The sequence below is a fragment of the Accipiter gentilis genome, chromosome 15 (genome assembly GCF_929443795.1).
Source record: "Accipiter gentilis chromosome 15, bAccGen1.1, whole genome shotgun sequence".
In the NCBI taxonomy this organism is placed as follows: Eukaryota; Metazoa; Chordata; class Aves; order Accipitriformes; family Accipitridae; genus Astur; species Astur gentilis.
In genome coordinates, this window is record NC_064894.1 from 23494098 (window position 1) to 23508257 (window position 14160).

The following is a 14160-nucleotide window of genomic DNA, read 5'->3' on the forward strand; positions in this document are numbered from 1 at the left end:
CTGTAAAATACCGTTCTGTTCGATGTCAGGGGTAAAAGGCAGCAGCGTAGCACTAGCACATGCAGTATATTGCTTCTTGCCAGTAAAGAGCTAACATTCTTTTCCCTGTAGCCCACTTAAAATACATGTAATTAGCAGTTTTCTGTTATTGGGTTTTGTTCGGGGCTTACTATTGTGAAACACATTTGCTGTAGTTTTCCTTCCCTTTCCCCTTCCTCCCTAACCTGCGCTCCAGATTCCAGGCTGCCAATGTTTACAAGGTACTGAGACAGTACTTCCAAAAACTTGAGCTGGAAGATACTACCTCTGGGGCCCTACTGCACCAAATTTCTTTTCAGTCTTAAAGAGGGAAACTCATTTTATTGTTTGTTTGTTTGTTTGTTTGGGTTTGTTTAGGTTTTTTCAAATATGCAGCAAGCATCTTCTTTTTTTGTACAGGTTCAGCAAGTTGTACACCATTTCAGCAGAGATGTCTGATCTTTCCATCTGCATACCTGGAGTTGCTTTATCCCTTGACTGGTCTCTTCAGTAACCACTAAAGACTTCCTGAACACTGGGACAGATGAGTTAAATTCTTCCTGAATGTTCTTCATCAAAAGTAGATGTACTGGACTTTCTGGATGTGCATAAGGACACAAAGGTTAGTGTATTCCTTAAAAGCCTGAAGTTTCAGGACCATTTCATTTAACCATTAGCAGTGCAGATTATGTTTCAATTTGTTGCTTAAACATAGTCACAGGTGGATAAAATGGTGATTGACATCACATATATAGTTGAGATCATGCTTTTAACTGCCACAGAATAAATGTACTTAGTGAGCTGGTACAACTTAAAGCCCTCTAAATGACTTGCTAGCTGACAAGAGCAAGCTCTACCTGTGCGCTGAGCTTGATTGCCTTTAGCCGTTTTGTGGTATTTCTTCTAAGTTTAGGTCTAGTGCATTGCAATCACACTCATCTGATTTATGACTGGTAGAAAGGGGACAAGAAGAGCATTCTACTTATGTCTGTTCACAAGTTCGTCCTCATTTACAGTCCATGGGGGTGAGGCAGTAGATGTTTGCCCACCTGCGTTCTTAGTTGTTCTAGACGGCATGTGGGCTTCAGGGGAATGCCAAAGCATGTTGGAAAAAAATAATTTCTTCCTAATGGCAGCTATTCACTTCCTGGAAGCCGGGAGATTTTAATAAAATGCTTTTTGTATCCCTTGATTTCTGTTAAAATATTATATAATCTGTGTGTATTAGTCTGTCACCACGCTGCCACCTGAGGAAATCACCCTCAGTCGGGACAATTCACTGACATAATTTTTCTGTGGTGTGATTGAAAATGTAGAAGAAACCATTCTGCAAACTGATACATGTTCAGAAAGGTGGTGGAATGTGTGTGGGCATATGTGCGCGTCAAGTCATGTCTCAGACACATAACTGACAAGGAAAGTAGCAAGATCATAAAGATACATCAGGATTTTCAGCAGCAATCATAACATTATAAAAAAAAAAATGTTTATAATGATGTGGATAATGCTCGTGCAGTAGAGAAGAAAAGTGAACAGTCATGTAACCTTGATTTTATTCTATGATTGCCATCTGTTTTTCATCTTTTGCAGAATATTCTGCAGGATTATTGCTCTATCTGGGTTTGGGGGAAGAGGGGACAAAATTCTTTTCAGTTTTACTCTGTCAACTTCATCTTATTTGATTTGGCCATTTTTAAAAAATAATTAGTTTTACAAATACTATTTGTTCTTATTTAACATCTCCACAACCTATTAAAATGGTTTCAGGGAACCTATTAGCTAAAATAGATGGAGCTCTAACTTGATGCAATTAGAACTACATGAATTGAGTTCTGCTTTCTCATTTTTGTGGAGGGATTCTAGTGATATCATCTGAAAAATAGCTTTCTAATCAATCTCTTTTTGTCTGCTACTCTAGCTAGCATTTCTGTTTGCATTCTAAATGCCTAGTCCCTGTATAAAGTAAATAGAAGACAAAAATTTCTTCCCTCATCAAAAGGAATTGTTTCCCCTTTGGCACCAAATGTCTACTCCAGATAGGAGAAGAGGAGAAAAAAGGAAAGTAACAGTACAGTTTTGCTTCATCTAAGTTCTATTGAAGTTACTGAGAGTTTTTGTAATAGAGTTCAGTAGGAACAAGAACATCAATATAAAAATACATACTCCATTTAAAAGCAGAAGGTTAGAGGAGTTGCAAGATTTTGCAAAGATTTCCATATGGAGAGCTGTGTTAGTTCTGTGGGGTGCCCTCACTGTAATACCTAAATATTTTCCAAGAAAGTGACATTCATATAGGGCATATATTGTAGCTTTTATGTGTAGACTGTTTTTTATAATATTACATCTTTTATCCATGCGTGTATACTAAGGGGTGAATATCTCACACAGTTGCAGAGCTCAAATGTCAAAAGTGTTGTGAACTCCACCTCCTTGCACTGCATGCATGTTTGTACTTCTCGGGGGATTTGTGTAATATGTATTTGTGTGGACTGTTAAATATATATAAAGTATAGGATTATGGGTTCTGCAAACTCAGTACAGTTGTTGACAGAGCCTTGCTATATTAGGATAGGTAATGCTGGAAGATCCAACGCAGCTTTCATGTTGCTTACGGTATTGCTACTAAAGGACACCTTCATTAATGCCAATATATAAATTCAGATGGAAAATTATGCAAAAAAATGCTTTATTCTTCAGTTTGTGGATTTTGTAGTTTATGGTATGACAACTGTTACATTTGATAGATTGGAGAACAGACTTTCTTTGATAGGTAATGGATATATTCATTCAAACAGTGCAAATCAAAAAGAATGAGCTAAATTATCTACCTGGCTGTAAATCCAGTGGAATTTCACATGTCCAAATTTTCCACGATGAATTTTGTTACTGGCTTTTACCTTTTCAGGAACACAAGTGCAGCTAGGTTTATCCACAAGGCCTGCAGAAGCTTAGGTAGTAAAAGTAAGAAATTACCCTCATGTAAATGAATAAATGGTGGTTATACTGAACAGACGACCTAGCTTATTAGTCAAAGGAAGTGCTGTGCATTTAATGAAGAAGTACAAAAAGAAGATATGATGGCTTATGAAGTGGGAATGTTTGGCATAACCCCAGATTTAAAACTGATCCCGGAGATTTTCTGCTAAGCCTCCAGCATACAGACTAAGTCCTCTGGAGGTTACAACTCCCTCCTGGAGGCTGGGAGGACAGTCCCCTGACATGGAGAAGACTAAGTTCTGCCCTTGCATATCTTGGGAGGTTGACTTAATGTGCAGAAAAAGAGATGTCTTCTGTCAGATATATTTTGTGAGGAGGAAAAACAGAAGCGATCTATCCCCCACTTCAGAAGTAGGTCAGAGCTGTGAATCCTAATCTAAAGCAACATGACTGCAACTCAGCATAACGTCCCTTAAGTTCCAGAAAGATGGGTTGTGTTTAAGATATGCCTCTGCCCTTGTCATCACCTTTGCCTGACTTTCTGGCTCTCCTGAGAACCGTCTTTCATACAAGAGTACGATCCTGCATCTTCTTCTCAATCATTTTGCCTCATCAGCAAACTAAAGCTTATATACATCTAGCTATAGCAGCAAAATGGGGCTTGGGCATGAGTTTGATCCCTGGGTCCCGCTCCCCCCCATCTGTTCCCATGTCCCCTAGCAAGGTTTTGCCCTACAATCCCAGGCAATGCCAGAGGAGCGATCAGGGAGCAGTGTGGGGTAGGGACAGTCTCCAGGAGGCAGCTAAGGACACGGCCACCTTGTTTTGGGGTGGAGAGACTGGGTCATCCCCACCCTGGGCAAGAGGGTCAGCCCTGGTCCGTTTAACTTGCAAACTTGCACCCAGCTGAGCGTTGCAAAGCTGAGGCCTCCTCCGACTCGACCTGCGGAGCACTGATGCCCGTACAAGTCGCTCCATCATCTTCCTTTATCATTAACCTTTTCACCGCTCACTCACTGCTTAAAAGACAGAGAATTTGAGGAGGAGAAGCTGAGCCACCCCCTCTTCCATTTTGGACTCTTGGGCAGGATGCAATGCAAAGCATTTGCAGTATTTGTTGCTTTTACACAGTAGAACAGGATTGTTCAAACAACTATGGTGGCCTCTAATACTTGTCTCCAGGCCTTTTTCTTTCTTTTTTTGGTGTTATTTCTAGCTTTAACGAGATAAAGAATTTGCATGAATGAAGTTATGTTTTCCACGCTACAATTGTGGGGGAAGTTTATTCCCTGTGTCTGCTTGCTAGTTCGTGGTGGTTTGCTTATGTTTGTATAGTCTTTCCTGGAAACTGCATACGAGTTTTAGCTCACTAGTACGTTAAGCATCATATCTATTAGCAGATTCTGATGAAATATCTATATTACAGTTTTCTTTTGTGCAAAATAAGAAACTTGTAAACATGGAATTTTTTTCAGCAATAAAGTGATGAGGGAGACGTGATGATAAACTGTATCAATCTAATAATTAAATTATTAAAAGTATAAACCCATGAATTCTAGACCCTTTCTCCCTGCTGTCAAAAATTTGAATATCAAACAGCTTTTACAAGAGGAAGTGAATCATACATGACTTTCCCTTTCTCAATAATTTTACTCGCATAAGATTTAAAAAATATTTGATTTAAGAAAGTGTGGGCATTTTTACTCACTTTGAAAAAAAGGCATTTTAAACAGCAGGATGTAATTTCAGACTATTTGCAGTCAAGAGGCCTCTGCTGAGCAAAATACTCATTCAATTTAGGAATGCAGATTATAATAATTTTCCTATCTCCCTCACAGCAGGATTCCTGCCATCGTTTTGCAAACTCACAGGTTGCAGTATTGAATGACTAGCTAACTTCAGTTCCAGGTAACACACGCTCCAAGCATATTCTCATTAGCTCAACTTAGTTATAATGCAAAGCTGCTTAGTTTCACCAAGTGAAATGGGATACACTTAAATTGCCTCATCTAATATAATACTCCTTCTTAATACATGCAAAGTGGTTTATGATGGCAAAGCTTGTAGAGCATGAAAATCAGCAGGGAAAGTAAGGTTTTCTGACTAGAACTGTCAAAAAGAAGTCCTATTTTATATAATTTTTTTTTTTTAAAGCGGTTAAGAATGAGGAAGGAGAGATTGGAGTAAGAAATCATCAGTCTAGAAAAATGTAAATTTAGTACATTAACCTTTTAAATACATCAGCTCTACCAAACAAGAAAATTATCAAGTAAAGCTGTTCTTTCAGTAATGTCTTCTGCACCGTAAAATTAAATGTAAAATACACAGTAGCCAAAATATATTGCAGTAAGAAACAATAGCCTTTATTCTTTCTGGTTTACCCAGAGAATTTTATATCGCGCACCATGTTTCCACTTGCTAGTATTATTAATCCAGCTTCCTGTGGCTGTATTAATTTTCAAGGACTTTTTAATTTCAGATGTGGATAAGGAATTATTTACCTTTCTTCTTCTTTTACCTTGCAGACACAAAACCTGGTTTCAATAAGACCTTGTTTCAAAACAATACTGGTAAAATCTTCCCCCCCCCCCCCCCCCCCCCCCATCCTGCACCTGCAATCTGACCACGGGGCTATAAATCCTCTCCCTACGTCCCTTTCCAATACATCCAGAAAACTGTTCAGAGAGGGGCTAAGCTGCTACAGGCTTTGCAGATGACACCCAAGTGTATATCTCATTTTCCACAGATGTAACCAGAGCCATCACAAAGATGTTGCACTGCCTAGAGGAAAGTGGCTCCTGGAGAAGAGCATCTGGCTGAGATTGAACTTGGGTGAGATCCAGACAATATTGGTTGAAAGACAGAAATGATCCAGACAGCCAGTTGAGCAAGATTCCTAGGTGCAAGCCTTTAAGCATTAGTTTGCAATGAGGCTGTTCACATCCTTGGAAAAAGGTGGGGATAAGCATGTTGCTCAGCTGTGGCCCCAGAGAATGAACGAAGAACTCTTCCCCCTGCAATTGAAAGCATCTGCAACACAGGTTTTTTCAGTCTTTCTTAGCTTTTCACTGAGCTTAGAAAATGAGGCATCAAAAATAACAAAGTCTAGAAAACTCTTCCCTGCCTCCAAGACAAAGGCCTTGCTGCAGGCACCTCGGCATAATTTTTAAGGCGCTGATATAACTCCTTGTATCCAGGGCTGTTTCAGTCTTCACAAAAAGAGAACATTGCTCCTGAACCGCAGAGTCTCTGAGGCTCCTATTTGCATTTGGATAGAAAACACTAATCTTGTTCTCAAAGGTACGGTCGTTTTAGATCTCTTGATATCCGTGATTACTTTTTAATTTTCCACAAATGGACAGCTTCTACAAGAAACAGTTTAAAACCTTCTGAGCAAAGAGAGCTCCTGAGAGAGGTGTAATGCGTCTCTTCTGGTTATGCAGTGTGCTTTTAGGGTCTGTACACACCGCAGAGTCCTTTCAACAAAGAATTTGACTTTCAGAAGTTCTGTACGTCTGCTAAAATTAAGCCTTCTACTCTTGGTAGGAGAAAGGTGAAAGATGGGTGATTTAAACTCTGGGAGGTCATACAAACATCCCTCATCTGCGAAGTGCCAGGACACAACAGTATTAGCCTATAGGAATGAATAAGTGGTGGGTAGAGGTGAAAGCATACGTAAAAGCTGCAAGCAAATCATGCCCCATGAAAGCACACAATTGGAGAAGCCACACACAATACTTTTGGTGAAGCTGGAGTCCAGTTTCAGGATGGAACAGATCTTCAAGCCTGGTCCCAAACATTAATGAAAAATTACGTGCATCGTTATGGAGTAGAAATAACTGTAAAACTGTTGGTATTGAATGTCAAAATCTTGAATCTTCTCTCTGGCAGCATTATCTTTGCTTTATTCAGTTCCCTCAATAGGGAGCAGAAAAAAGGCATCCTGGGGTCTCACTTGTGAGGCTTTTGTGGGTGTAAGCAGTCACCTGCGGTTTATTCCCCTGGATCTTCTGAGGTCACAACGTGACCCAAGTAAGACGTGCTCCTCTAAATGTTTCTCTTGAGTTTCCTCCAGCTCACATTCAGGAGTAAGCGAGAGTAAAATGACAATACAGGTCTTTAGCTTTTTGCGTTTTTTACTGGCGATTGCATGGTATTGATTTTTGGTAGATACTTGTCAGACAACTTTCTGTCTCAAAAGCAAAGGTGTAGTCAGACAGTCCTGGATTCACCCTGGTTATTTTCCATATACATTTTGCATATATGAACTGGAGCACTGATCTTAATCAGTTAATCTTTGGGCCTCATAAGGAAAATACATTCCCAGAACATTTTCCTCCCGGTAATTCCTTCCTTGTAGTCTCTTCACTGGCTCACCAGCTGTGTTGCTTATCACAGCTTCATTCACTTTATGAAAACTATTTAAAATGTTCTCCATTAAAAGCTGTGTAGAAAACTCAGTGCATGTTTGTGAGGCACTTGTAGGAACATGTAGTTATTGGGAGGAATAAAATAAAAAATGCAAAACTACTATTCAATTGGTATGTGTACAGCCATGCTGTACTTATTGCTATCATGAATAAAGCATTTGTTTTTCTAAATTGTGTGTATATTCCTAGAGGGGTACTTAAAAGACAGAGCTTGTTAGAGAAGGCATGGAAACAATGCAGAATTTCTGCCGTTTCAGTACTCGAACTATAAGGTATAATCATAAATCCTGACTGCATTCCAACCACCTAAAAGGGCATAGGGGACTCCTCCAGAAACCTGGGAATTTCTTTCCCTTGACCGTTTGTGTAACCCAGCTCCTTTGAGGAATGAACAGCCAACCAATCCACTCCAGGGTCTACTCAAGCCATCCCCCCCCAAAACGCCTGTCGCTGCGTGGAGTCCCTGCGGAGCAGGGGCCAGTGGACACCCCAAAACACTGACTTGGTCGGCCTCTGCCTCCTCGCATACCAGAAGCGGGGCTGTGGACGTTTTGCTCTCAAGGGGGTGTAATGAGAGCTGATATGCTTTGATCTGCTAGAAGACTCACAGAAATACTGCCTTAAAAACACTGGGTTCCTTGGGGAATTTATGTTTGTTGGTTTGGTTGATGTTTTTTTCTAGTTTTTTAACTCTTATTTTAAGGCCTAAATCCTCTTTCCGTCCCTAAAATAGAATTACAAGTTGTGTATACTAAAGGATGCCAAATGCTTTCTGTGTCGTTTCTCATTGTTCTGACAGAGGGTGGCTTTTCCCCTCCTTTATTAATACGCTGATATCTTGACTGAGAGGAAGAAAGCTACTGTCTTAGTGGGCCTGGCAAAGTGACCCTGCTTTAACAGCTATTGCATAGTACTTCAAAAACTTTTTAATATTTCAAATATAACAAAACTACGTGCACACTGTTTACAAAAATTTAATCACCAGTTTCTTTTTAAATTGATAATGCAAAAGGAAAAAATATTTAAATATCTTTCTTTTCCTTATTGTTTTTGATTGATTGTTCTAGCTGGCTTTTATACTGTGTGGCACAAATACCATTCTCTAAATTTTTTCCCCTTGCAGATTAATATGTATCAAAATGAGGTAGCAATAGTATTTTCTTTCCATAAAGCTCTTCCTTTTACAGCTGTATGTATTGTGTGATTCCATCACATGGTAATACACACATATTGCTACATGAATATCTGTTGCAGCTTGCTTGAAAGTGTCAGCTACACCCTCATATAGTCATAAGGCTTACCATAAACAAATCTTGGATATTTGGTTTTTTAACATCTTGTACATATATCATTCTAACACTGTGTAAATGCGTACAATGGATAGAACTTTCTGATGTAATTTTGCTGTCCGATGTCATGTAACACTAAGTTATTCCTAAGTTATGTCCTTCAGAACAAAAGCCAATGTCCTTATATATGATTCTGGATTATTGGCATGGTCCTAGAAGGGTGTAAATAGCTGAAGTATAAAGCAAGCAGAATTTGGATACAGAAACCTCCCAGCATAATTCTAAAAAAAGATAAAATCTTTAGTGCCTGTTTAGTATTTGAGGACTCACAAGTATCTTAGCTTGCAAGAAAGATTGTCACTTCAAATCCTGTGATCACACAACCCAGAAGCAGTGCTGTATTGGCTGTGCTCTGTATTCAGCTCTCTCTCGTATTCCGTAGGCAGTTCAGATCTCGCAAGCCAGGTACCTCTAAAAACTTGGGTTCTGCACTGACCAGACGCTGAAAGCTTCTCAGGGATCTCACGCTTCTCCCCTGAGAACATGGGCAAGTTTCTCCTAGTTTGAGTACTTAGGCTTTACTCAGGGAAAAAAAGGGAACAGAGACTGAATTCTAAAATTTATGTCTCTCATTTTCAGAGGTAACCGACACTGAGTCTGCTTCCCAACACCAAGTCAGCAGAGATTGGGAAGCCATAGGATAACATATGGAAAGTGTATTCACTAAAATACTTCACTCTTTCAATTTTCACTGACTTGAGCTCATGCATTTGTATTCTTATGTTGTCATGGATAGAAATGATGTTCAACGGTAAATGGAAGAAAAACATGGGAAAAAAATGGGCCACGTACTTTATCTACCTCTACTTACTGTCCCATATCACAGATGCTTACTTAACATTTCAGATCCCTGAACAGCGTAAATCTGTGGATGTTTTTAAAAAAAGTTTTTCTACTTCTGTCCTGTTTTGCAAAATTCAAAATGTCACATGAAAATCACCCCATTTGTAGCTCAGATGAAAAGGTTTGGTTCTTTTCAATTTCATGTTGTAAAAATGGCATGGATCTGAAGTCTTAATATCTTCTCTTAAAAAAAAAGGAAAGATGGGTTTGCCCCACCTAAATAGCTATTTCTTTCATCAAATATATCAGAGATTTTAAGTCATTTTCAGAAGATATTATAGCTTCATCCGATCCTCTTATTCACAGTAACTCTTGGAACCAGGCAGCTCAGTCAGGTGTGAAGAATAATCCCATTTTTATAAGCACTCTAAATATGCTGGAATTTGATTTTTCAGTAAGTAGATGACATGAAATACTTTTTTTTTTTAAATCAATATTCATTGCAAGATAGTTGCATTGCTTACAAGTGACAGTGAACTAACATAGAGGAATGTAGCATTTCTGTGCTTATAGAAACTGTGGTGGAGACTTGAAGACATGCATTTAGATTCTTTGTCCCTGTTTCTGAATATCATGACTCCTTTATTTAGAATGTGACTATATCTCAAATATAAGCTAAAAATAAAATAAGGAAACGTTTTCCCTTCTCCCCACCCCCCCCGCCCAACAAGCTGCATAGATCTCACAGGCCCAAACTTGAATTGTACAATCTGTTCCTTGGCCTCATTGGAGGGACTGAGGAGTTTTCCTGCCTAGAAGCATAAGCACATAGCAGAAGTCTCTAAATTGAGAACTTGCTCTTTTTAAGCTGATTCTGTAATCAGCAGCCCAGATCTGAATCACATTCTGGAAATGTTCATCTCTTGGCATTGATTATAGGGAGAGTTTAAGGTGACTTCAGCTTCCAGCTTAGGCACTTCACTGAGAAAGTCACCCGCGATGGAGGGTGACTCCAGACCCTAACATCGCCACAGTCCTACTCCGGATTCTACACGAAATCCTCGCGTAGCTGAAGCTGACGGGAGTTGTGTCATTGACCCCAGGCAGCTAGAAGCTCTCCTCAGACCTCGGTTCAAAACTTGCCAGAATGTTTAACCTTAGAAAATAAGGACATATGGAAATATTGACACAGCCTTGAAAGCTGTAACTCAAAAGTGTCTGCAGTAAAATGTATCAAGCTTGTAGCTTTGACACAGGAATGGAATGATGCATAACTCAGTGAATAGGAGAGGTCTTTTCCTTTGAAACTCCAGACAGCAGTGCTCTCTCAGCAAAGCTTAACAATATATAAATATCTCTTTGTCACTGTCATGAATGCTTGTTTACAAACCCCTCAAGCCCACAGAGTGCAAATAAAAATTGACAGGTAACATTCTAATTGAAGGTGCATGCATATATGCTGCAGTGTTTTTTATTTGTGCTATGCTGTGTTGGGCTGTGCCAAGCACACTGAAGAAATGGGACCGTTGCAATCATTTTAACTAGTTATTTGGCTGCATGCATGATGTGATTTACTTCTGGGTCTTGCGAATGCATTCAGCTTTATTTGTTAACCTAGTAGAACATTATTTATTAATGAGTTCTTCATGTTTTATTAAGCCTAATGTCAAAACACCTCTGTGGGACTCTAGGCATGTTCTCTCTTTGTGTTAAAGCCTTCTAAAGAAAACGAAAAATTATGCAGCAAAGCTGCAGATAACACCCAGTAGATATCAGTTCAATTACTCTTGATCCTGGCAGATGATGTTTCTGAATATTTGTGAAAGCACAGCATCTGATTGTGTGCTGGCTTAAATTAAAGCATTCTGCAGTCTCAAATATATGTAATTAGGGCGCCTTAGAAACCTAACAAGGCTACTGTGGTCTCCAAAGCTGAGTGGAGCGCTCAGATGGCAAAAACTGACAAGTTCACCATGGAAGTAGAATTCATGCTTATTTCTATGAGCTGATGTTTCATATCAGAGGGGGAGGTTTCTTCATGGGAACTTTAAAACGAATCAAAGTAGTAACAGGGTGAATTATCTGTGATTTTCTGTAATTTGAGAGGACTATTATTGCTCAGGAATCTAATACTGGAGTTCAACAAATTTTTTCACCCTTGATCTGACTGAACACCTTTGTTTCCTAGTACTGACATGACATTCAAATCCTGCAGTTCTGCATATCATAACCTGTAAGAATATCCTGGGACGTATCTCATGATTCTTCTACATGTGTTGGTATTTAACATCAGTTAAGCAACACCAGCTTTTACACCACAGAAACATAGACAGGATGGAATAAACATGTGATTTATGTAGTTGAAAAAATGGTAATTCCCAGAAAGTCAACATGTTCATCACTTTTTACATGAAATAGATGTAAGCTTTACATGTGTAAGAAGTCTTCAGATAAAGTTCTTAAGTTGCTGTCATCTTACACTTGAAACACAACCTTTTAAGCATGTTCTTTCTAAACAGATTTTGGTTAGCAGACTTAACAATGGTGAATCAGAATCACCTGAGTTATCATAATAAGCAGAAATTATAAAAAAAAAAACCCTAATCTAGAAGAATGAAAAAAAGAGAAGTCAGTTCCTTTTATGAACTCACGAAAGAAGACATTTAACATCTGAAGTGACAGACACAACAGTTTAGCAGTTGAAATCTAAAAGTTTTGCACAGTTCAGATGCAATCTTATTTTTACTGAAGACAGAGTTTCACTATAGCTTTTAGTGGAGAGCACAATTAAGGCATAGAGCCTTACTTCTACTCGCAACTCGTCACACTGACCTATGTTTATGTATCAGATAAATAAAGTAGCAAAATCTGACCAAAGAGACAGGCCAAAAAGGCAGGCTCCGTATCCAACTCCAGCAACAGAAATCTATGGAGAAAAATTCCTGGAGGGATTTGCAGATAGAGGATTTGGACACTGCATAATCACTATTGCTTCATTTCCTATTTTCTGTTTGTAATTACTACCAGTTATGAATATTTAATGTAAGCTTGTTTTGAGCTTTTCCTTTTTCTTTCATCTTGCTACTTTCATCATCTTTCACAACATCTGAGAGATCAATGTAAGGCAATGGGATGGTAGGGGAACGTACCGCATCGTTACCATATCACAGCAAACATAAATAATTGGGGAGATAGATCCTCAGCCGATGCCTGTAAGGGGAGCTCCCCTGGTTTCGGTAGAAGCCGACTGGTTACAGGCTGTCACACTGAGACCTCTTGGCATAGAGATTTCGGTAACATCAACCAAAGACTGCCAGCCCCCCCTGCCCAGGTGCTTTGTCCTGTTTTCTGCCAAGTAGTCACTGAAGCCTGGTTTGCCTCTTTCCGAGTAGGTGCCTAATCATCAGTGAAAGAGTTCTGCTTGTCTGCTGCGTGATTTTTGTCTGGCACTAGCTATAAAGCTGTGAAATAAGCCAGGGATGGTAGAGGAGGGCTCTGCTCTTTCTCCTCTGGTTATCTTTTGAGATAAATAGTTGATCTTGCTACAGATGTTAGTCTGTAAATCCCAATGGGAAGGAAGCAGCCCCTGCTAGCCCATGAAAAAATCTGGAATAACACAGAGGCAGGATCAAAATTTAAGCTACGTCCTTTCCATTGGTCCTTCTAATGGTTTAGCTTGGTTAACTGCAGAGGGTTTCTCCTATGAGGTTTGCTTTTTTTTCCCTGTGTTATTCAGCTACCACAGTTATTACGGATTTGCCTCTTCCCAGCCTTCCTCATGCATTGCCCATGTTATACGCAGAACACAGAGTGTAGACGATGAAGGGGTGTAAATTGTGGCACTGCAGTGCTGTGCCCAGCTGCCTGCTCTGGATCAGGCTCGAGAAGCCTTGGACTGTCCAAAGGGCAACGAAAACCAGTAACTTGGCTTCCTGCGAGTCGTAAAGCAACGCAGGCTTATGCTGCAGAGGCTTACGCTAATAAGAAAGTAGAACTAGAAGAAGCTGTCACAGCAAACCCTTTATACATTTGTTTAGTTTTTTCTTTTGGTGTAAAAAAGATGTCAATAAAATTGCATTTGTTTCAGAACCACCTAAACAAAATTTGTCACAAAGACTTAACTAGAGCCCAGAAACTCGTCTTAGACCAAAAGGAATCTGTTGAGAGCTTGTTAGGTCCCGCTAGACTACAAGGGAGGCAAACAAGTCTGCCTTGTACAGTTTTCCCAAGAGGACACAATTAAAAATCATCCTGTTCAGGAACTACTTTATATGCTTTTGTTTTTAATAAAGCCCTTTGAGACCTGCAGCAGTGTGTAATATTCATCCTGCTTTTGGTCTGTGTATGGTCTTTATGCTGCTCATCGACAGAGTCTACCACGCTTTCTTCTCAATTGTTTGCTGTCTAATGAGCAAACTCATGATTAAACAGAAGGTCACTTGCTTCTTTACACAACTTCAGTACAAACGCAGCATGGAGAAATGCTGTTTCATTTATGTGATTTCCAGAAATACAATTTCAGCTGATTAATGTGATTTTGTGACATGCACGTTCCTGTGAACACACCATTTCTTCAAAACGCAAGTTGTCTGTTTAGAGCTGACGCTGGTTCAGCCTGGTGTACACCTTTCACTGAGGACAGC

The 14160-nt window shown here is 39.5% G+C and overlaps 1 protein-coding gene across 6 annotated transcripts in view; it reads left to right on the forward strand.

The window, feature by feature from the left end:
* The window catches only part of HS3ST5 (heparan sulfate-glucosamine 3-sulfotransferase 5), a 198018-nt gene that overhangs the window by 103122 nt on the left and 80736 nt on the right, over positions 1–14160 (forward strand). For all 6 annotated transcript variants that reach the window (XM_049817749.1, XM_049817751.1, XM_049817747.1 and 3 more), the window contains one exon: positions 439–640. The gene's annotated coding sequence lies outside the window, so the exon portion shown is untranslated. The remainder of the gene's footprint in view (positions 1–438; positions 641–14160) is intronic.